The following is a 14,979-nucleotide window of genomic DNA, read 5'->3' as shown; positions in this document are numbered from 1 at the left end:
TTGAGTTCAAAGCTTGGTTAGAGAAACAGATTGAAGAGATGTATATAGTATATATCTCACAGAAGGAGTCCCATTCGGATTATTTTTTTTTACTAATACATACTGAAAATGGCATACATTTAATGTGAAATAGTGTATTGACGGGCCCTAGAAACATCTGCAGAACATGTCAATACAGCACTTACAAAAATAGGTATGGATTTCTTTTCTACTAAATAATGAAGACGTGAGTAAAGCTCTCATAAATTCTTAAATGTAAATCACTGCTGTCTGGGGCTACAATAGATTAATCTCTTCCTTTCAAAGACTTTTTTTTTGGATCCCCATCCCAACTTTTGAGTAAATAGATAGATAGATATATATATCACAGAACACATCTTGAAACCATCTTTTTTGTTAGTGGCACTGTGTAAGGAACAGATGTAGTACCTGTAGTAACTGTAATCTTTGCTCATCCAATTTAAGCCCATGAAGAGGAAAGTCTTAATTATACAAGCACTGCAGCAAAGGAGGGCAGTGATCCTCAACTGCAGCATTTTACCTTAGCACCTACTAAAATTTTTTAGATAACAAGCCAGGAAAAAGGGTGACCAGCATTTCAGTAACAACAACAGGCAAGAAAGGAGACTACTGGAAACACCAGTAATGCCTTTGTACATAGTGGATAACTCATTGTATAGGAAATTGGAAGGTGTTGTACTCTTTTGATAGGCAAAACATTAAGAAGTGAGAGATTCTTGAAACACTATATCCTTTTAGCCTATAAAACTGAAGTAAATCACTGAAATACAAGCTTTGGCAATATTCTCACTGTGTCATATCTTATCCTCAAAATTAAGGCAAAACAAAATACATCATGAGAGAAAGGAATAAAGGTGACTAAACTGTGAGGCAGAAATGTCCTCAGGCCAACATCCCTTGATTTAGAAGAAAAGAGTAGAAAAGAAAATTTATTGCCAGCATTCAGTCTACTGGAGATGAATCCAGTGGGAATTTGGAGCAGTCTGACCAAAATTTTACTTGAATACAGCTTACAGTGCATCAAAGAAACACCATCATGGTCTACTTAGCCAGCTGCCAGTCATCTGCAAAAAAAGAAACTAATAAAATTTGACAAGATTACAGAAGTAGTCCTCCAATTCTTCAATTCAACATTAAAAAGTAGTGTCAAACACAAGGCAAATTTGCAAAAAGAGGCTTCAATCTACATGAGATAACTGATATATTGATGTTTCTGCTTCATTTTTCCCTGTTACCATTGCCAGCTCTGCCAGTGTAACTCTTTGCACAACATTCCTGCTTGAAGTTGCCCTGAGTCATTATGAAGATGGTGATTTCTTTGAATATCAGAACCTGCATCCCTACATAAGGGAGACATCTTGGTTTCATTCTCATAAGATCATCAAAGCTGTACTCCTGCTCCCTAACCACATCAGTAGAGAACATCAGGAAAGCCCTGAGAGAAACTCAGCAGTGGCTCCTGTCACATTTGTCTAAGGTTCAGCTGGCAGAGTGGGCCACGGGCAGTGTGGGGAACTCAGTGAATTTGTGCTGACCATTACACTCCAGTGCAGATATTTGAAAATTGTAGGAGCCTAAGATTTGTGACGTTTATTTCCATTAACTGTGTAGGTGAAAAAACTCTCTGTAAAGCTAAGCAAAGCTTCCCTTACTTTCTGAATTCATTTGGAAGACAAAAGTTACTCTACAACCTGTTGGCTGTAGAGTTGATTGTAATTTTTCCCCACCATGACACTGAATTTTAAATTTTCTTGATGCATGACTCTCTTTGGACTACTAACTTCGAGTACAAGAAAGCATAAGGCTTTAACTGTCACACTATTAAAAGTATTTTAATAAGTAGAAAAGCTATTTATGTCTCATGCTTGGGAAAATAAGGAAGTTTTGGGTGTTTGGGTTTTTTTGAGCAGATATCACTGATCAGGCAGACAGTAAAAGAAATTACTTACACGCCTGGGAAAAAACCAAAAGGTGGACACTTAAAGGAATTAGTAATATTAAAATGGAAATGTCTCTATCTAGCCACTTGTATCTAGTGATCTACTTACTGAAACAAAGCAATACTTCCTAAAACAATGATAAAAGAATAAAATTAGCAAAGACAAATATCCACTACTTACTGCAGAACAATGCCACAGAAAAATCAACAAGGTAGTAACAGGTCCAAGAATATTTGTGTATCTATGTGTCCAGGTAAACCCATATCAATACCTTTCCAAATACACATAACTAAAACTTAGACTTCTGTGAGCAATTTCTTTCTCTGGGGAATTATGATACTGATGGAAAAATAAAATACCACGCAAATTTTCTAACAAACTATGAATGAAAAAGAAAATTTAGAAAATAAAATACTTTAGCTGAAAAGGTATCTTATTTTATTCAAAGTAAGTGACTTTGTTCAAAAAGTGACTTTTGCTAGAAACTATTTTTGTTTATTATTATTTTCTCTTCTTTCACTCAACCTTTATTTTAGCTAAAGTTTCTCAGACAATTTTATTAAAAAATTATAATAATGTATGCATTTTTCAGGATAAAAATGTTTTACTCAAAATTTTATCTGCTCCTACTGAAAATTCAGTAGGATGTGAGTGACGAAGTGATTTTGTAATTATTCACTGTAGTCCAGGATAACTAAGATACTTCCCCACCAGAACTGTGTTCAGCTGACAAGTTTCACTGACTTCAAGGACCTTTGGTAAGGGTCTGGGTTGCTCCAGTGTGCAATAATAGACCCTAGCAAGAAAGCTGCACTGTATTTCTTGCAGTGTGTCCAGGAATTTAAAAGTTCTGCATAAACACCCATAAATTAAACCTCAATATGTCACTGCAGTCAGAAATCCAATGTCTTCTCATTTGCAAACAGGTATTGAACAGGCCTGTTCCCTTGGTGGCACTGAAATTTCCACTGTACAAAGTACCACAACATGAGTCCTGTCTCCTCAGCTATAAAAATGAATGGAATTGATCCAGAAAGTATTCCTAAAATGACAAAGGACATGTAAGAAAACTTGGGTGTGGCAAACCATGCCTAGCATTCAGCAGAGCAAGTAAATTTATATGCCTGATCTGCACAGCAACAGTAGTTGGGCTGCAGGGCAGACACAATGCATGGTGAGGTCGTGCTGGTTTAGGCACAGTTCAGTGAATACACATGAACTTTAGAGTCTCCCCATCATCTTACTCCTTCTCCCTCCCTGGAGTATTGCTTTGTCCAAGTGTTTGGAGAGCTGACCTTAACAGAAAGTGTGAGCTGAGGCTGTCACATGGATTAGCCATAGAGACAGAAATCCTTTTCTGACAGATCTGAAAAAAAGCTCTTGCTGTTCCTGCACAACATTTCATAATGAATGCAGGCCACAGCTCCCCTACCAGATCACCAGTCTATCTTCCTGCTGACTCTGACCTCTTTATCAAATCCCCTCTTGTACTTCAGCATGCTTTCTCCCACACACACCTTCCATTGCAACATAAAGTTCAGTGACAGTCAGGATATTTATTTCTTCTTACCCCACATCCCTTTGATCTTGAAGTAAATTCATGCTTAAAATAATGTTGATGAGATTCTAATCAAACTGATAGCAAGAAAGGAGAAAGTTACAGTCAAAGTCAAATTTCATTAAAGGAGCAACAATTAACTATTTTTGCAAATACAAAGATTTTTATGTCTGTAAAGGAAAAAACAAAGCACAGTGGTACATTTCCATTTGGACACTTCTGTACTACCAAGTAAGCCCCAGTTTGAAGTCACTCAGCTTTCTATCCCTTTCCCTATATACAATCAAACAAATTCTTGCTACATTAGTAAGTACTGCAAAATAATTGATTCTCAGGTGGCAAATTATGAATTAGGATTCGGCTTAAAGCACATTTTTCATAGCAGAAATGTAGCCTCTGGAAAATAGGGCATTTGAAATAGCCAGATTCTCTCGTAAATAGCATAAAAGGTGATGCTATAGTAACTTAATAATTCTTTTTACTAATTGAATCTCAAAATTTCAAACTCAACCAAGATGTATGAGTCATATACACATGCTCACAGCACTGAGATACTTGTTATCTATCACCCTGAATGCTGACAGAGAGAAAAAATTAAGACTTTCTTTAACCAGATTGAAATTATATAAAAGTAACCCCATGCTACCTGCCTCCTTCCTCCTATTACCATGGTTTATATTACCCTTCCATATTCTCAGGAGAACTGAACTTTCTATGAAGATTAATGCTACACTCACTTCACTGCACATTAATGTAGAAGACATTATTACTTTGAGCTCCAGGAATTCCCACTGGCAAACAATATTAAATCCATGCATTGTCTCTGCAGGTATCCTGACATGTTGGCTTTAGAACTGCTGTAAATTTAGCCATGGTTGATAGTAGGACTTCATGCCAGAATTTTGATTAAGGTATTCAACCACTTCAAAAAAATTTTATACATATATATATATATATAGTTTGGAAGAAAGTACATACTGGTACAAAACTACAATTGTTGCTTCCTATGCTACAGAAAACACAATGGTTTCTATGTGAACACTAGAGAAGTTGCAAAGTCTTAGTTTGAAATATCAATATTTTTACAGAATTATAAGACCTTCATTTCTTGACATATTAATTATATTGTTTAATGTAATGTATAAATTTGTAAAGATGTGTCTTTAAGAGCACTAATATTCCTACAGATTTACCTCTACTTTTTTAAGGGAAATATCCTTGAAATTGCCCTAAGGAAAATTTATGGGGTAAGAACAACATATTGCTTATATATTCCCTATGTCTTCTTGCTCAAATAAATAAGAAAACACAGAGAAATCTTGATGTCCTATGTTGTCCTTATTCTTTAGAATTAAGTGAATATAGTCTGTGCAGAGATTTAGCAAGTCCTCTCCAATTAGAGATTTACTTCAGCACTTATCAAACTTAACTTCCCTTTCAATCATTATGAAACTTGGGTTTACAAAAGGAAAATATGTTCAAGTTGCTGGGCTGTGAAAACCATACAGATGCTTTCTTTCTTGGATGCATCCATAACCGGTATTGTAGGAATTACATGCACAGATTGAAAATATACGTGTAAACTTTGGTGCAGAAGAGAACACTAGAGTGTGTTCCTGAAGACCTCCTGTAAATCTTTCAAATTCTTGGAAAACGGGATCTCATTTGGCAGTCTGTCACCCAGCAAAATGCCAGGCATAAAATAAGTGTCACTGAAGTTGAATCCCACAGCTCTGCATACTCCCACCTTTATACCTGAAGTAGCAAAACTAGCAATTATGAAACAGGCCAAGAAGAATCTACAATCTAAAGGTCCTTTTTAACCTCAGTAGGAATATTCGGAGTTAGAAGTGAGACTTGAGGTATTTACCATTTCTGTATAGCTTTATGGGTAGCAACAACTCAATGGTAGTAACCTTCTGTTTTCACATTAGATATTTGTTTTCAAGTCATAGAGTCAAGGTTCCGTTCTTGAGGATTCCCAAGGGAACAGAGGCAAGCAGCACGCAAACACAGCAAAAGGAAAAAGGCTGATCAAAGTAATGCAGCTGAGCACTGGCACTTACCACACAAACTAAGACCAACAAGCTTTTTTTTAAATTTTATACTATTTTAAATAAATATCATGAGGACTCTACTAACCACGACCCTCCTCTTCGATAATGTGCTTTTATCATACTTCTTATATGGTGAAACTCTTTCTGTTACAGGAAATAGAACCCTGCAGACTTCTCTATAGGTTAAACAGTTTCAGGTAAAGCAGCCCTTTGGGACAAAAATGCCCTATCAGTTACATGCCCTCATCCCGAGAGGATCCATTTCTTCCAAGTCATGCCAGTTTCAAGCTGCCTGTTTACAGATGCAGCACTCAACTTGGACTAAAGAATTCTGATTTGCAAAAGCTGAATTTGGATGCCAAAGGTTTCTCATAAGATTTTAGGATTCTAAACTAAATGTCAAATGAGAAGTGTGGCTTATTTTGATAAGTTTTACATTTTAAGTCAATACACATGTCTTATAAAATAGCACTATGGAGTAAGCAGCTCCTTTTTTATTTTCACTTCTCATAGCAGTATAGATTTTGCACCCAAAACACAACAGAAGACACCACACTATTTCCCTTGAAATATTTTTTTTTAAATTGTTTGACTTTAGAAAGGATGAACTTGAACTTATACACTTCATTCATAACTCTGCACTGTGGATTACCATGTTTTTAATTTATAGCCTTCTCTGTTTTCCCACTAGTTCAAAACACTACACTGCCAACATTTCCACAAAGTATTCAGAAGCAAAACATGGCCAGATTCACAGATGCTTCTGTCTCTCTCTCTGACTGTGATCCATATATAAACCTCTAGTGAACATGCATGGCTTAGACCCTGTAAGCATGTCAAGTATATTAACAGTAATACTCTCTCCCTAGTTAATCTTTTTGCATTATTATTTTTGCTTTCATTTTTAAGTGGAAAGAAAAAATATAACGTAAGAGATCTAGTGCAATTTACTAACTTTGATGCCTTTGGGAGTCACAGGCAGTAACTCACTTAACACAGCCAAGATGCTTTGGTGACTTCTTCCACCTGATGGAAGAAATCATGAAACTGTCTCCCTCTCGACAAACCCACATGGGCCTCAGTGTTCACTGTGTCAGGAGGAAGGGACTGCAATTGTCATGTTTGTTTGTTTTTTTTTCATTTTTATCCAACTTTTAAATACTGATCATGCTGTCCTGATTGTGTTTATCAGAGAATTGGACTTCTTGTGAAACAAATACTTACACTGCATACCTTGTTTCAGGGATAGCGCTGCTGTTTCCTCCAAACTCCACCGTTTCCCAACACCAAATTGTGCCCTATGGCTAAAATATAGCTACTCCCTTGTCCTTCTGGAATAACTCACATATCAGAAACAATCCTTTGTTCAGCAATGGCTCACACGCCTGGACAGCTCGCAGTAGTCAGCTAATGCTGATTGTATTTGCAGCGGACTGAGAGTGTGCCCTGTGGCAGTTCCTTCAGATCAGCAGCCAGCCCTAACCTGTCACTCCAAAGCAACATTTGTGTGACTGTGCTCTAATTACTCATTCTCCTTGTTCAGATGACCATGTGACTTTATGAGTTGTTAATCTATGGAGATACTACATCTCCTACAGCATTTAAGACCAATTGACAGTATTTCAAACAATTCCCACTGTGGCTACTCATAGTGCAACCGCTGGCCTGCTCTAAGGCTCTACCTGTTGGGGGGGGTGGTTCTTGAAGAGAACTTGCAGAACAGGCTAAATTAAGTCTTGGAAAAATTCTAGACAGATAAAGCCCATTTTAATAAGGCAAGGTTATCCTTATTCTCTGGATAAATAAACCATATCTCTTTGCTACACTCAGCATGTGAAGGTTCTCCCTGGATTTTACTCCCGTTTCTATCAGTTTCCTGTTGCACAGATGAACTACGTGAGTTTTCCTTAAAACCATCCCAATACCATTGATATAACAATGAGCTAATGGTCTTTCATTTCAGGACAAAAGGGAGTGGTCCTTCCAACCTGCTGTTCTGTGGGGAAGGAGCACGCACAGACTTTTAGCTGTCTGATCAAAGCACACCTATTGATTAAATTACAATGAAAACAAAAATGTCAGGTCTAGATTTTGGAACTACATGGAAGTAAATGCCAGCTTATGAGTACAGACTCTTTATGTCTCAAAAATAGCTTTCTCCTTCATAAGCAGTGCCATTGATTGAGATGCTATTCAGGCAAATGTCTAAGAACATTTTGTTCAGTAATTATTGTAGGCTTGAGCACAGAGATTATAGAAGAAAAATCTATTTTAAGACCAAAACCCAGTGTGCCCTTCACTGCAGGCATGGCTGTGACTAACAGAGATGTCATGCTTATTATTTTACCAGATGCAAAAGCTCAAAACAAGCTATTGAGCTCATTAAAGACACAAAGCATGGGATAGCATCCAACAGTCATAGCAACAAATTACTGGGCTCCAGGCAAACTAGCTAACTACAAATTGAAATGGGAAAAAAGAGTAAGCATAAGATATACAGTAATCATACACAGCAAACGCAGAAGTCAAACCAACAGGTCTTTGAGCTGTCAAGAAGGAATATACTAAATTCTAGTATATCTTGGTGACTAACAGATGAAAACCTGATTTTTATTAAAAAATTGATTAAAAAAACAAACAAAAAAAAAAATGAGGAAGTACTGCAGCCTGGGTTCTGATTAATACTCTTGCCAGGTCAAACATCATACAGCTAGAAAACATATTTCTTTAAAAACACTTTCACATCAGTGAGGCTATGTACCCCCTCCCCTCAAGCATGCCTGCTCCAATTCTGTGACTTTAGCAGAGTTCTAACTTCAGAAGAGCTCTAAGCAGACTGCAAATCCTATTGGCATTGTTGCTATTCTTGAACAAAGACATCATTTTTCACCTCCTCTGTTAGACAGTTATAAGTAATTGTTAAAAATGTGGAATTAAAGCAACATCTCTGAATCGAATTAGCAAAACAGAACAAAAAACCATCAACTTCTTTCATCCATAAAGATGAAACAACTGTGCTGGTCAAAGTGCTAAGTTTCATGTAGACTTCTTGTGAAACTTTAAGCTACCAAAGAAATAGAATCTTCATTATGAAAAAGTCTTCAGCTTAAGAGGTCTGTCAACAGATACAAAGGGTCATCTTCAATGCACACTCCAGTATCTGCTTTTGCAGAAGTGTCAGGAAAAAAAGGTCATTAAAGAGAAACAGTTAAGTCTAACACAAAGAATATGTTCCTTTCATACAAGATTCTAAACCTTGGAGTTGGTTTCCTGAACATAGTAAGATTTTAAAAAAAGCATTTTACAGTAGGTATTCAGAATCTCCAAAAGAAGAGGTTAAAGATTAAAATAAATTCTTCATGGAATCATTGTATTTTAAAGTATCCTACGATAATACAAAAGAGTTCAGCAACGTACTGAGTATGACTCATTTTTCATGGAACTGTCTTAAAAATAAATCACAGAAGCTCTTTACGAATTATCTCCCTTTGAAAAGACTTGAAAGACCAGACTGCAGATAGTTGACATGAAGATGTCAGATGAAAAGAAAAACTATCCAATCCATTTTATTGCACATTGGGTATATTTTCGTTGAACTGGGCTATGCACTCTCATGAATCACAATTCTAAGATACCAGGAAAAACAGACAGTTTTAAGACTTCTTTAAGGGATATTTCTAACTGTTGACCACTATGTGACTTAAAATATAGAGCATAATTTTAAAATTGCCAAATGAAAGTTATAAAATTAGATATTCTTTAAATTATGATAATTTACATTTTGATGGTCCATAGTAGCTTTAAAATTGTTATGAAAACCTTTTGCATGCTTTTTTACGCTGTGATGGTTAAATCCCTGCAGAATTATTAGGACTTGACAGCTCTACATAAAGTTGAAATAATGGGGTTTGGCATCTGAGAGATCCTTAATCCTCTTCCATCAATATTGCTGCAATAATTGCAAATGTCAGGCTAAAATGACTGTGAGCCTCAGATATCTGTCACTTACAATTACACCAATAAAATTGGTATGATTATTACACTGTATGTTCTATTACAGAACCACAATACTGAAAGCATAATTACTCCAGCATGTGCACTTCTTTTCAATATAAACTAAAAAAAATTTAAAAAAACCTCAAAACCTGAAAAACTCCCCACCCGTTTGGGTTTTCAAGCAAGTCCTACTCAACTATCAGAAGAAAATTTTCCTCTTCCACAGGATGAGACAAACTGTAGTTTCTATTTCATCCATATATACGAAGAATGACATTTATCCTGTCACTGAAAGCAACAGCTGCACCAGACATATTTTAATTAACAGAAACCAACAGTATTTAGATATACACATGCAGTCTTATGAACAGCCTCTTCAGAGCAGTGTCATGTGATATTTGCAATTTTATCCAAGAATTGTTTTTTGTCGTGCTCTTCCTTGAGATAATCTAGCACTACTAAATATTCTCTGGTGCTTTCTAAAAAAAAAAATATTCAGATACATTATAAAAGATTGCTTGTCATTAGTATCATTGGATACTGTGAATTATCACTGTTATTGCAAAGGTAATGGCTTGTGAAAAGAGCTGGCAGAATGTGAGGTCAGCGTTACACAACGTTACACAGTTAAAACTATTTCTGTTAATTACAGATTCTGAGTGGCCATTAGATAATTTAATATACAGTATGAAATCAGTGTTTGATTTTTGATCTCTTCCACTCTCTACAACTTTAGGTGAGTTGAGTTCTAAACACTAAAAATAATCATAATAATAAAAAACACAAGCATTTTACAGTCTGTGAACTGAATGAGTAATAAATGCCCCTTATGAAAAATCATGTTCTTTTAAAGATAACTCTTCTAAATTTCCTTGGAATCACAGCTATTTGTAGCAGCATTCCAGTTAAACTTTCAACAAAAAAAAATTAATCTAGTCAAGGACAAAGCTTTTAGAAAAGGGCAGTTCAGTGGTATTTTTGAGAGACTTCAATTTTTTATTAGGATTCCAGTGGAGGAAGTAAATTTGAAAAAGATTGCTTAATTTGTATGAAGTTTCAATTTTTGGATTTTTCAAGTGCATACATTAAATCCTCAGTTCAAAATGTATGTAACCAGAAACATGAAAGATTCCATCCATTTCTCACACAGAATCAAGCTTCTTTGTTTCTCACAGGAGAAAAAGACAGATTTCTTACATGAATTATCATCTTTAAATTATACCTTCAATAAGTATAATTTATAATAAATTATAAATCTTCATTAAGTCACAACACGTAAATTGTGAGAATTACAGGCATTTAAAATTGTGGTAAGACCTGGATACTTACATGAGCTTTTTGTTTCAGATAGCCTGATGTCCTTTGGAAGGAAATCTTGGCTTACAGGCTGGAAGACATGATACATACTTGTCAAGTTCAGATAACTGAAGTACCAGGACTGAAGAGTACAACTTTGAGAACAACTCTGATCCAGAAGTATTCTTACATAAAAAGGGAAAATAGTGAGTGCTTATTTCTCTCAAATAAATGAATTATCTATATACTGGAAATATAATGTGAAATAATATATATATGTCTCTGTAGAACTACATTCAAGAGTCTGGGCCATCTGAGCTCCTAAGCAGTATTGAAGCAGGGCTTTGAGTCTCCTTTAACTAATTTTACAGAGTTATAACCCCCATTGCCACAGAGTCAAGTCTAAAAAAAGATGAAACAAGTAAGATGTATGAAACAACCAGACCCAAAGCTTCTAGAATAACAGGCCATGCCAGTGCTGCATATTGAAATGATTATTGCAAATGCATCTGGTCCATCACATATCATGCCATACATTCAGACTTCCTAATAAAAACTGGCAATTTTCATCTGGGATTTAGTCCAAGTCCTATTCTAGGTGAAATAATTTTGCAGAACCTCACAGTTGTTATAAGGAAGAACAGATTATTCTTTGATTCTGATTTGACTCACAAGTGAGGGTCCTTCACACAAACTTTGCTAAGTGATTAACTGGCAACATTATTTTCCAGCTCAAAAAGTACATATTTAATAATGTGATCCCTGAAAAGACTGACTTTTTCAGCAGAGTCTCCATGTGTCGTGGTTTGGAGCTGGCTCCCTGCCAAGTCTTCAACACCACAGCAAAAGCTTCGCCCCCACCCCCCCAAAAAATAAAACAAAGGAAATGAGAAAAAAAAGAGACCCGAAATAAGAGAGCTAAAGCAATATATAAATATATTTACACATATATTACATTTATATACAATTACAAAGATTATATACACATGAGAAAGAAGCCCCCAACACCCCCAAAGGAAAGGGGAAAGGGACAAAACAAAAAAACCACTAAAAACAGGTATACACACTCAATAAAGAACCAGCCAAAGAAAATCTTAATACTTTCCTTGAGATAGCACAATTGTGCCAAACGCCACCACCACGCTGCCCGACCCCGCATCGGCAGAAACAACAGGCCCTGTAGGCCCAGCCAGGCCTCAGCTCCCCCACAGGAGTGAGACCCACCGCGGGAGTTTGTTGGCCCCAAACCTTGCAGAACAGAAGAGAGGAAGGGGCTTCTCTCTCCGTCTATTTATGTTTGACTGCGTAAAGGAATAGGATGGAATACTTCCTTCCTTCCTTCCTGGCTGCCAGGAAGGAAAGCCTAGACTATAAACCATTACACCATGGAAGTCCTCATGCAAGACACTGTCCTCTTCTTCCAGTCAACTGAGGTTACAACCTCTAGATTCCAAGCAGTGGGTGAAGGAGAGCAAGGATTTATCTGACACAACCTTGACAGTATTTCTGCCAGTACTTTTAAAATTTTCAGAACGGCAAGAAGAGATCTAGACATCGAGGAGGATAAATGTTGATCATACAGGACAGCTATTGCCCTTTAAGAAAGGTGCTATAATCTGCTGATAAATTTTTAATTCAGTTAATACAGAACTTCATGAAAAAGAAATATTAAGCAGTAGCATTTCTCAACCTTAGAACAGCCTGAGGAAATTTTTTGGCATCCACATGGCTTTTTGTCATTTTTCTTTTGGCATCATTCCACAAACAGCTGGTTAGTATAAGAGTTGAATGAATTTTAGATTCATTTATAGAAATCACTGCAAGGAACTGACTGAATATAGTGGTTTTCTTCTTATGCCACATTACTCTCTGTTTCCTAATTTTCCTAGAAAACAAACAGTTCACTTATGCATGAAGCATCATAATTTTTTGACTACATATATGAGATATAAATCCATAGTTATATGTTAATCATTACATGTTACTGAAAAAAACATTTATTACTCACTAATATGCAAAGAATGTGCAACCTGTGGGACAGAACCAACTTGTGAAAACTTGTTAGTGTATCTGTTCCCAGAACTTTCTAAATAAATGACAGTGTTTGGGTGTATAAAAACACCAATTCAGGTATCTTTGCATAAGAATGCATTGTATCAGGGTAAAAGACCTTTCCCAAATCTTCGTTCGCAAAGACTGGCCATACATTGTATCATTTACCTACACTCAAAACACTTGCAGAGTCATGTACTGTTCCAGCAAAGACAACCTGAAGAAAGAACAATTTAGTATCTTTTAGCCATCAATCTTCTACTCTCTCAAAACTCCCCAGAGACACTGTACTGACACTGTATTTTTATTTTAAACTCAAAGTTGGGATTGTGTTGGTTAAAATTGATCTGTCTTTTCTAAGGGGCAGTCTTATATACTGTCTCTGGCAGTTCAATTGCCCTTAAACATGAACACTGTTTTAAATTTTACAATGTCACCAAACTGGTTAACATTACAATAGAACATGAAAACATCTGTGTTATCAAGAGACATAGATACTGTTTTATCCTGAAGGGAGAAAAATTCAATCCTTATACAATAACTGCGTTGGCTTTTATTTCTCTCTGATGATGACAATAATGAATGTCCACCCTCTTCACTTTCAGGTGTGAACTTTTCTGGTTTGTGTTCTTTAAACAGCACCTTTTTAACTTTATAATCTATTTTTTTTCATTTCTCACCAGACATCAAGTCATTCTTTTTTTTTTTTCCACAGTCCTCCAGACCATTCCTTCCTTATTAGATCACTTCCCCATTGCAGTTTCCCCAAATTCTAGCTTCTCCCTCATCTTTTCTCACTGAAGCTTTTCTGAGCTTTGGTGCAAATGAAATATTCACTTCAACCCGTTGAGTTCAAGGTTATGAAAAATATGTCATCAGAGTAACAGTGACATAATTAATACTAGTAGAATACTTCTTTAAAAGATCACAGTCTTCTCATAATGTATTACCTTAATACTTCATCAGAAAGTTGTTTTCCAAGACATAAAAGACAGTACCAAACTAAAAACCCACTTTATGAGAAAGAAAATAAACTTACACATTTGTCACTGATGGCTTTTCCAAAGAAACTTTATGCTTGTTTTTTGCTTGTTCAAATGGTTTATCATTTCTATTTAGGTACAATGCAAGTCTTTATCTTAACCTGCTTGTCATAACAAGCTGTAACTACAGAACATTTTCAAATTAATTAAAGTTATATTCCCTCAAGGTTTAAAAAGCCAGTGCAGCTTTTGATCTGTTTATGAGAGTTGTTACAAGAGGGAGGAAGCAGGTTATGTTACTATAGGGTACTTAGCTATTAGTTGCTCTTAGGATTATGCAGTAGTAAAAATGAAAAGTAAAAATAAGAAGGTTATTGTGAAATTAGACCTCTGTCCATCCCCACAGTGTTTCATATAAATAGTAACTATGTCTTTTAGAGGAAGAGATGATGAATCACGCAGCCATGTCCTGGTAGCAATGAGCTAGCTGTGTTATCAAAATGAAATTTTATATGCAGTAACCTGAATCAGGCACTCCAGCCTAACAAATTCAATTTTAATGAGAAAGAGAATCAGACTTTATATATGAAAGATGTTGACTCTACTCAAGATGATGCTTATTGCTATGAGTATCACCTACCATTGAAAAAGAAAATGTTCACTGTCACATACAATTTTGAAAAGGGAAGTCAGAAAAGCATTCGATTAATCTTTCAGCATCAAACATATGCTACAGGATAAAGCTGTCAGTGACTTTAAAATGATTACAGGATACACAGTAGGAAGAATTAATTCACTGACTTCAATGAGACCACTATCCAATATTCTCAAAACTCACTATTAGAATTTTGGCCCTGATAACCAAACTAACCTGATCTAACCAAGAGCAGTGTCATGTATCTAATAAGTGCCCTAACATTTGTACTTTACTGAGTACAGCATTACTGAACCAATACTTTCAAATGAAAACACTGGGAACTTGTCTATTCACTTGATTTCTGCTTCAAATTGTTTGTACAAGATCAATTCAACTCAAGCAGAAGCTGCCCTGCCTGAGCTCATCTTACCACTCTTAC

At 35.9% G+C, this 14,979-nt stretch overlaps 1 long non-coding RNA gene across 1 annotated transcript in view; it reads right to left on the bottom strand.

Annotated features, from left to right (window-relative positions):
- LOC116790871 overlaps window positions 1-14,979 on the bottom strand; it is a 71,491-nt gene that overhangs the window by 19,869 nt on the left and 36,643 nt on the right. Inside the window, exon 3 of the long non-coding RNA XR_004358523.1 lies at window positions 10,902-10,959. This is a non-coding gene — a long non-coding RNA (uncharacterized LOC116790871). The remainder of the gene's footprint in view (window positions 1-10,901; window positions 10,960-14,979) is intronic.

This window comes from Chiroxiphia lanceolata, chromosome 9, assembly GCF_009829145.1.
Source record: "Chiroxiphia lanceolata isolate bChiLan1 chromosome 9, bChiLan1.pri, whole genome shotgun sequence".
Classification (NCBI taxonomy): Eukaryota; Metazoa; Chordata; class Aves; order Passeriformes; family Pipridae; genus Chiroxiphia; species Chiroxiphia lanceolata.
This window is presented reverse-complemented; position numbering and strand designations above follow the sequence as displayed.